Genomic DNA, 9,635 nt, shown 5'->3' on the forward strand with positions numbered 1-9,635 from the left:
GGACTCAAGGCCGCACCTCAACCTTCCCGGGCCCCATCCACCCCTCTCGACCAGGAGACACCGGGGAGATTTGAACCCCAGCCCCCAAAGGGCTCTTTAGAGCCAGAGGTTGGGAGTTCGATTCCCTCCGTGGGTCCCTCCTCAGCAGGGGCTGGGCTCAATCATCTACACAGGGTCCCTTCCTGCTCTGCAGCTGGAGGATGATGATCCTGAAGGCTCATCATCAGATCACAGGTCAGGAGAAGAAGGAGCTGACGGTCTGGGAGAGCAGCCTTCCTGAAGGGCAGCCACTGAGCCCCCTTACATGGGGGACCGGGGGGGGGATTAGAGACGGAACGAGGATATTTTTGAATGCACATGGCTTCCTTTGCGCCCAGCGTTGTTTAGATGCCGTGGCGAATGCTTGAGATAATTAGTTCCTTCCGACCCACGCTCCCTCCTCCGGCCCACGTATGGCAGGGAATTAAAAGCGACATTTCTAAGTCACTTTGGGGGAGGGGGGACACACACAAAGGGCAAAGAAAGGTTCGCTCATCAACCAACAGAAGAAAGGGAAAAGGTAACGGGGTCGCGGAGGGAAGAGACCCGTCTGCGTTGGCGAGTCCCCGCAAGGCGTGTGCCATGTTTTGTCTTTGTGCCTTTAAGCAAGACGGCGAGGGCAAACGGGTTGCACTGCTGGAAGAGCAAGCAAGAGGCTCCCGGCTGCCGTATTTTGGACCTGCTGAAGTTTCTGGACAGTCTCCAGGGGCAGCCCCAGGTACAGCATCTTACAGCAATCCAGCCAGGCCCGTGTCCCCCGTTCTGCTATTCCAAGGAAGTCCCAGAACACAGTTGAAAGACTCCGACCCAAACAGGTCGGATACTTTTGGGGGCGCTCAGCGCCCCCTTCCCCGTGGACTTGGGGAAAGTCACCGCAACAAAACCGGAAGGCGTTCCCTTTAAAGAAAGGGCAGTGTTTTGGGAACAGCCACACCTCAAAGGCAGCTCAGGGGGGGGGGGGTCTGTATGACACTCAAGCCACCTGCGGGGTCAAGCCAACCCTCCCGGCTGCTTTCCACCCTTCCACCGGAGCGTCCCAGAGCAAACAAGTCTTGGGAACTGTCCAAGATTCGTAAATCAGCAAAGGACCGGCCCGAACAAGCCCGAAGCCTAACGAGCGCAGTACGGCTTCCGTGTCCCTCCGAGGTTCCTCCGTCTAAGAACCAGCCACAACATGCCCAGGAGTTGCGGAGGCTGCTCTCTCCGCAGAAACCGAGTCGCAGCGCTGGGGGCCGGTGCGCCTCCAGCTTTGCAGGACTTCGGATCTCTCTTTACGAAGCTTAGTCCACCTCGAAAGCTGGTTGTGTCCAATTACGGGCTTTCTTCAACCGGACTGGGGAATTTTTTTTAAAAATCCGGCACCTTGTTGCTTGTGGCTCTCAAATTCTTGCCCACGCTCAGCAAATCTCATTTATTTATGAGTTTCTTTATATTTTCACAGTTTCATCCCGTCCAACTCCTCCGAGTGGCAAACAAGCCACAACGACACAACAAACCCGATGGAAAAAAATAAATAAATCACGCAAACGGCGAAAAGGAAACATAATGTCTAAAGAGCAAACAACTGAAGAAGAAAAAAGAATAACAACAACCATAAAATAGTTACAAATATCGAGTAACAATAATATGAGGTGGCAAAAACAGGGCAAAGAACTGCTGAACAGCTGAGTGGTTTAGGTTTCTGGCTGCGAAGGTTGGGAGTTCGATTCCCCCAGTGGGCCTCCTTGACTGGGGCTGGACTGGATGATCTTATAGGGTCCCTTCCAACTCTAGCAGTTCTGATTATTATAAGTGTGAAAAAAACCCACCCAGTCATTAAGTTGAACCCAAAACAAAAACAAGCTGATTTGTAAACGAGGGGAGAGGCCAGAAGTTCATACCGCGCCCATCAGGTGCTTTTCAGGACTTAAGGAACCCCCTCTCCTAGGTTAAGCCAACCAAGGGGACACTTCGTTGAGGGGTTTCCCCCATAATGGATCGGAGTGGCTTTCCGTGGCTTTGGTCCACAGCAAGGGAAGCCCTTCGGATCAGAACATGTGTCTTCCAGAAGGAGCGCATCTGGGCTGTGGCCCAGAAGGAAGCCGTCAACGCCACCCACCAAGAACCGGCTGCACATCCGCTGGAAAGGCGGGCTCCAGAAGGTCCTTCCGGGCGCCATCTTGACCACCCCCAAGAGCTCTTGTCGAGAGAGAACCAGTTGTCAGAACTGGTCACGAACATGTTTTCCCCACCTGCTGTGGCTGAAAGACTGGGGGGAGGATGATGCTCGGGCATGCCCTGGCAAAGTTCTCCAGTACTGTAAGAAATACACATTTCGCCTTGTGGACGGGGGCCTGCCTCTCTTTTGCTCTGCCTCCTCTGGACATCACACGCCCCTGACTGACCTCATTCCTTTTCCCAGCCGGGGTTGGGTCAACGCCAGCCCTCCCTCACCACAGGCGTGTCTTTCACGCTGACACGGTCTGCCCAGCTACGTCCAGAGGGGACCACACCGGCACCCTCTCGGGTGGGTGGGGAGGCCTCATCCGGAGATGCTGCGCCCGGATGGACGAGGCCACTTCCTCTCAAAGGCACCCACCCAGGGAACCTCCAGTGGTGTCTAACTACAGTGCCCATCACCCACAGCCTTCTTGTCAAGCACCGGCATACACGTGGCTGCAACACAGCGCCTGCCGTCCAGAACTCTGTTGGCTCCACGAGGCAGAGCCGCTCGGGAGAAAGGGCCGCGGCGTTTGGGCGTTGCGCTACCTCACGAGGGAGACTCGTGCCCACAGCGAGACTCCAAACCAGCTCGGGCCGTCTTCTGCCAGGCGCCTGGTCCACACCCCCTGGCCCCCACCCGGGCCGCAGGGCCTGTCTTCCCTGGGTGTCACGCTTCCCTCCGCTGACACAGCCGCCTGGCTCGCTTGCTCGCTCGCTCGCACGGGGCGAACCGGCTGAGGGTGGAGGCGAGGAAGAACAGCCTGTTCTTTCCAGGAAGCTTCTTCAGAAGCTCCTCGAGAGGTGCCCGGAGGATCGTGGCCCCAGCTTGGAGGGCAGCGGGAGGGGAGCGGCCCTAAAAAGGCCAAGCAGGATCGGGAAGCCCACCTCTCCCTGGGCTGGAAGAGCTGATCCCTTTGGAAGAAAGGAAGAGCATTCCAGAAGATCTTGACAGATCTGGAGCACTGGGCCGAAAACCACAGAAGGACAGGGAACAGAGATAAGTGCAAAGCTCTGCACTTAGGAGAGAGAGAAAAAACATGCACCAAAATGCACAGTTACAAGATGGGGGAGACTTGGCTTAGTAATATTACGAACGAGAAGGGTTGTAGATCACCAGCTAGAATAAGAGCCCACAGGGGCGATGTGGCTGCAAAAAAGGCCAAGGCGATTCTTGGATGCTTTAATTAATGTATAGTCTCCAAACCCTGAGAGGTACTAGTTTCCCCTCATATTTGGCGGGCACCCAGCGCAGCCGAACACAAAAGGACGCCTGAGTCATCCCCAACGTGCCCTGGCGTCTTCTGGTTTTCTGCTTAATTTCTTCCCTTTTGTTTCCTCCGAGTAACAGAAACCTCGTGAGAGCCGAAACCACTGCACGTCGAGGCCTGAAGGGCCGTTATTGAAAGGGGGGGTGACGCAACGTGTGCTCCTCCTCGCCGGGATGGGGGAAGACCGGCTTCCTCGCCTTCGCTGCATCTGGCACCGCCTCAGATGTTTTGCCGCCTGAGGCCGAGGGCAAGCGGGAACGTTCCATGAACAGAGCTTGGCTGGGCGGGCGATTGCATCTTCCTTTCCCCACGGGCGGCAAGATAGCATCTCCAGAGCACTCGAGGGCAGCCACCGTTTGTGGGCGCAAGCAGGGCAGGCTGTTCCGTATGTAGGTTGGCTAAGTCATTGTGGAGAATCTGTGTTTCCCCCCCACACACATACCCCCCAGCTAGGAGGAGAAAGAAGCAGGAAATGAAGAGCGCGAAGGAAGGAAGCAGCAGACCAATCTACCTGTAGATCTAGAAAAGAGATGTGGGGAAACCATGTGTGGCTGTGGAGGACTGAACCGACCGCCCAAGGGAGTGTTCCTCACACTGGCCTTTAGAAAGTTGCGTCTTGCTTTGTCTCCTTAATTTCCCAGCAGTGAGGGAAAAGGCAAAGCGGAAAGCAGAGAGGCAGGCCTGGAAGCCGCCCTGTTAGGTAGGCAGCCTGTTCCCGTACCCTGTGGCAAGGAGTTCTACAGCTTTCAAGCGTGCGCCGTGCGTGACAATAAAGCAATTAGCCTCCCTCGGGGAACCGTCTTTCTTCCCACGCGCCTCCGTCTTCTCGGCTTTCCAGCTTACGTGACAACAGCAGGGCAGAACTCGGAGCGGGAATGCAGCGCCGCCTTAGAGATGAACAGATTTCTAAAACAGGCCCTTTTGTCGAGGACAACAACGCCTGATCCGTACAGTCCATGCCATGCCGTGCATAATAAGGACGATAACAATAATCAATAATCCAGCAGGATGGCGATGGATGATTTCTAGCCACGAATACCTTCGTAGAGGGTAATGAAAGCCAGAGGTGTCGGGAGAACCGGCCGGCGTGATCCACGAGAGCTGAGCTGATAAAACAGATCAATGGTGCTCCGTTTTGGGCCCTGCGCGTCTTCCTTGGGAGGAGGAGAAGGAGATCGCTCTCCCTCTGAAGGACTGCCGAAGTTGAAAGGTTCCCTTTGCGGGCATCCTTGGTTCATCCCCAGAGGCAAAGCAAGTCTTCTCCGTGTGGAAGAGAGACGTGGCCGTTTTGTGGGGGAAGGACAGACCGTTTCCCATACCCTTAACCCACGTACAATAGGACCCCCGTATCCGCGGGATCGTTAGGCACGGTCTGGGAATATGAAAGATGTTCAAAGAAAAATCCTAGAAAGATATATAGTTCTAAAGCTGGCTTTACCGGAAAACCAGAGGGACCCAGAGACTATGTTGTGGATAGTGTATACTATTAAAATAGTATCTGTCACAAGCCATGCTTTTCAGCATCCGCGGGGGGTGGGTGGGCTTGGAGCTGACCACCCATGGCTACGGGGGTCCGACTGTATGCCCTTCGGTGCAGATCAAGGGCCTCTTTTCTTCTTCCTGGAGATGGGTAAGGGGGGGGAGACGGGGCACTGTTTTTAATTTTCTGGGCCCCGAGGTGAGATCCGCAGACCTGGGAAAGGATGGCGAGCCGTTCGTTCACCTGTAGGAGAAGGTGCCAGGTTCCCACAGGAGTCCAAACAGACGGGATCCGCGTGCCAATTCGCCCCGCATGAACACGGGCGGCTCCGGGCCATCTCTGTAACTGTAACGTTGGAGGGAGTGGGGTGGGTGGTGTTTTCTTTTAAAAAATAGGGGGGAAATCATCATCACGAGGGGGGGGAATTAGGGTAATTGTAGCAGCCAGCAAACGTTTTTCTCAAACAATTTGCTGTTCTTGCCTCGGATGTTGTAATTAGAGAGGCATGCCTCTACAGAGATGGCCTTGCAGTGGGCTATCGCTGTCTCTCTCTCTCTCTCCTCCAACCCACCCCAGGCTGTCAAAGAGGGCTTCAACTCTTTGGGGAGGGGGACTCCTGGCTCTGCAGCCCCCCCCCAACCTGGTGGCTTCCTTTGAGTCCGAACCATTGGACTCAAAAGTCCGACTGGACTGCTTCTAGATAACTCCAGTTTTCCGTATCTGTTTCGGCGAGACGACGTGATGCCATCTACAAAGGGGCAAATACCCAGATTTCACCAGCGGATGGGTGATGCTCTGCTTTCTCTCTCTCTGCAAAGGCTTCATCCTTTCCGTGCTTCTGGCCGGCGGTCGGTCCCGATTGCACAAGGGGACGTTTTGACACCCGTTCTTTTTCTTCTTCTTCTCCTCCACAGACAACACAACAGCGGTTGCGACACCCACTCAGGCCGACAACTCTCGGCCTTCCCCTTTCCCGAGACGCTGATAAAGGCTTGGTGGAGAAAAGGAAGACGAGAAAGGTCGGTGACCTTGAGGCCGCTGGTGGGCCACAAGACCCAAGGGTCTCCTGGGGGAGAGGGACCTCCTTCCTCCTCTTTGGACGTCACGGAACCGGAGGCCCAGGAGGGCGCTCAGACCCAACTTCCGTTGGACAAAGCAGGAGAATCCCAGGCAGAAGTTCAACCGGCTCTGCTTAAAAACATCCAGCAGAGAGGAGACCCTTGCCGGGTAGCCTGTGTCGCCACCAAACCGTTCTCCCCATCAGGAATTCAGTCCTTGGGGTCTCCTTCCCTGTCATTGGAACCCATCGGTTGGGTTCAACGGGTGACACAGGTAAAGGTGAGGTGGTGGTACTCGAACCCAAGACATCTCTGTGCTCCAGCTTCGGATCCAGTCCACCTGCACGAGAAGAAGGCAGCCCTTGGTCCAGAAGGGGACGCCCCTGCTAACACCCCCCCCCCGGTGCCCCCAAGCCCCCACGGAGACGCCCCAGAGGAAGTCCGTGGGCTGCTGTGCAATACGCCCTCTGTTGTGGCCAAATCGGTTCCTTCTCTAAGGGCTTGCGAGCTGTTTTGCATAAGGTTTTGCAAGCGGAGAGATCGCCCCGAGATGACTCCTCAAAGCGGGCCTTTGAGCCGGGCAAGGAAAAAAGACCAACCACCACCTTCCTCTTTTGAGCACCGGAAGCTGATGGTTTTTTTTTTTTTTTAATGTCCCCTGGGAGTTGTCAACAAGGAAAGCCCAGGGGCCGCAGAATTCTGATGGTCCCGAGATGCTGGCAGGCGGGAGAAGGCGGGCGTGATATAAATGCAAACAAATTCAAATAAGTCTGGGATGAGATAATATGACAGTGCTTTCCAAACACTTGAAAGGCAGTCCTCCAGAGGAAGGGCAGGATCTGTTCTGTCAGAGTGAAGGTCACTTTACAATGGGCTCAAAATATTGGGGGGAAAAAAAGATTTAGGTTGACTATCAAGAAAAACCTCTTAACTGTTTGAGCAGTACGACAATGGGAGTCCATGACCTCGGGAGGTGGTGGTGAGCCCCCCAACGCTGGAGGAAACTGGGCCACCCTCAGTCCGATCTGTTTTTGATTGGGATTCCTGCCTTGAGCAGGGGGTTGGGCTGGATGGCCTTAGGGGTCCCTTCCCACTCCAGGATCCTATGGGAAGCTGTTCTTCTTACGCAGGGGTCAGGCCTGCGCATAACACCGGTATGTTTATCTGCGTATTGATTTAAAACACAACAGTCTTATCTTCGAAAGGAACACTTGAAGGGAGCGGATAGCAAACAACTGAAATTATAAAACACCATAAAACCCGCAGAAACAGAGATTAAAACCATCATTTGAGAGAACCCCATGAACTGTTGACCAAGAGCAACGTCCCAAATCCATTCTGTGGCCGTTGCTCTGTATAGACTCTGTAGGGAAGTTAAAACATTTCTGCCAAAATCTTATTGGGTGGGGGGGGGGAACATACAGGCAGTGCCTTTTCTGTCATCCCTTGCTGTTATCACTGTTCCTGTGAGCACAAAAGGACACACAACAGCTTCTGAAGAATTTAAAAACTTAAAACACGACAACGTAATTGATATATCACTATAGCAGCAGCATATATGGTACACGGGTGTGCGATAGTGTAAAGTGATAGAAGGCAGTACATTGGGATTCAATTCATAACTTCCCAGGGACACCTTGAGGTTGTTAAGTGTGATGGCACAATTAAGCACAAGACCAGGGAAGACCTTTGGGAAGCCATCAGCTAAGTGATCCATCGGTAAACGGCTTGGGAAAAAAGAAAGGAAAAAAACAAGTGATTCATTGATAAGCATTAAAAAAATTTAAAAAAAATACTTAGTGATAAATTGTTTATTTTTTCCTTTATCCCCCCCCCCGAAACGTTTACTGATGTATGGCTTAGCCATACATGTATAAAACGATTTACCGTATTTTTCGCACCATAAGACACACTTTTTTCCCACAAAACAGGGGGGTGGAAAGTCTGTGCGTCTTATGGAGCGAAGAAAACAGATTATATTTTCCTGTTTTCTCCTCTTAAAAATTGGTGCGTCTTATGGAAAGGTGCGTCTTATGGAGCGAAAAATACGGTAAGTCACGGCTCCTCCAGAAAAGCCGCATGGGGTCTCAGCTGCGTCCAGGGCTGGACACAGCCGTTTGCCCCTCTCGGCCAGGCCTGGCCATGTGGGATGCCAGGGGTCCTTCTTGCTGTTCGTAAACCAGCCCGGAGCGGAGCAGAGGCCAAGCGCCTTTCATTTGCTCCATTTCAAGGAAGAGCTGGCCAATCTCCTGCCAGCATCCTTCGAAATGCACCAATGGGGAGCCCAACCTGTGTCTCTTTGTGTTTCTCCAGGTGAGTGACTACCTGGAACAGGTTTGTTCTTGCCATTGGGGGGGAGCGGGTTTCTCTGCCTTATTATCATCATCTTGTCTGTTGAGAGAAGAGGGTTGCACAGAGCATGCCGCTGGGGAAACCGAGCACCTGCCAGCCAGCCAGCTCCAGCGAGCGAGCAAGTGGGCGGCTGGTTGGCTGTGATCCCAACGAGCAGCCAGTGGAGGATGCATTTTTCAAAAAGCACAAACCGGGTGCACGCCGGGCCCGTCTGCCAGCGCGCACCATGCCCGGCGCCCTCGTTTCCAGGCCCTTTAAACAGGCACGTGATGGGAGCCATTAAAACATAATTGTTTTGCGAAACGGGTGTTTACGAGAGGACAGGTGTGTCTCTCTCTGTTTCTCAAAACCGGAGGACCTACCTCAATGTTGGGAGAAAGGTGATAAAGGCTGGGCCCTGGCCAGAAACTGAGGTTGGTTTTTTTTAACGCAAGAGATTGAGAGAGAGAGGGAATTCTTGCCATCTGTCTTTGAATTCAAGGAAGGAATCTCACGGGGAAGGACGGACGCGGCCATCAAAGCCAGCTAACCTGGGTGGCCATGGGCCAGCTGCACCCACCCAGGGTGGCCCCAGAAGAAGGGAGTAGGAAGCCGGTTCTGAATACTCTCTATACCTAGAACCCCAGAAGTCAGAATCCACTTTGGGTCTAGATTCGAGATTTCTTCCCCCCTGCAAGGTTGGAACAAGGAAGGTCCACCCAGCCTCCGTTCTCCCGCAGGGAGGCAGCCCGAGAGCCTTCAGGGAAGCCCAGAATAAATAAATAAAAAATAGCACCAAAGCAGTCTCGGCCCCTTCCTGTTTCACAAGCAGGAGATTTGAGGTATAACTGTTTGTTACACCTCAAAAGCACCACAGAGAGCTTAAGGACCCGTTCCTCGCTTCCTCTTAACCATCAGATTTTATTATTTTATTTCTTTGCAAGAACAAGGGAGTTGTGTGTGTGTTTTTTTTTTTGCACTTCCTTTCGCACTCAAGACCTCCAGGTGCACTGGCGGCACCCTCTGACATGGGCAGATTTTTACCCCTATGGCCCCCGGGGGCCATGGTGAGGAGTCCGGGGCCACTTCTCTGCCTCCGGTTTACTCTGGGGGGCACAGAGATATCATCACCAGGATCAGAAAGACCAAACAGTCCATATCCAGAGGTTATTTGGGGTGTAAAAGGCACATTTGGTGCGGACACGGGAGTGTGGCTGCTCCCAGAGCCTCTGGAACTCCCTCCCACTGGAGGCCAGG

This window comes from Pogona vitticeps, chromosome ZW-PAR (assembly GCF_051106095.1).
Source record: "Pogona vitticeps strain Pit_001003342236 chromosome ZW-PAR, PviZW2.1, whole genome shotgun sequence".
In the NCBI taxonomy this organism is placed as follows: domain Eukaryota; kingdom Metazoa; phylum Chordata; class Lepidosauria; order Squamata; family Agamidae; genus Pogona; species Pogona vitticeps.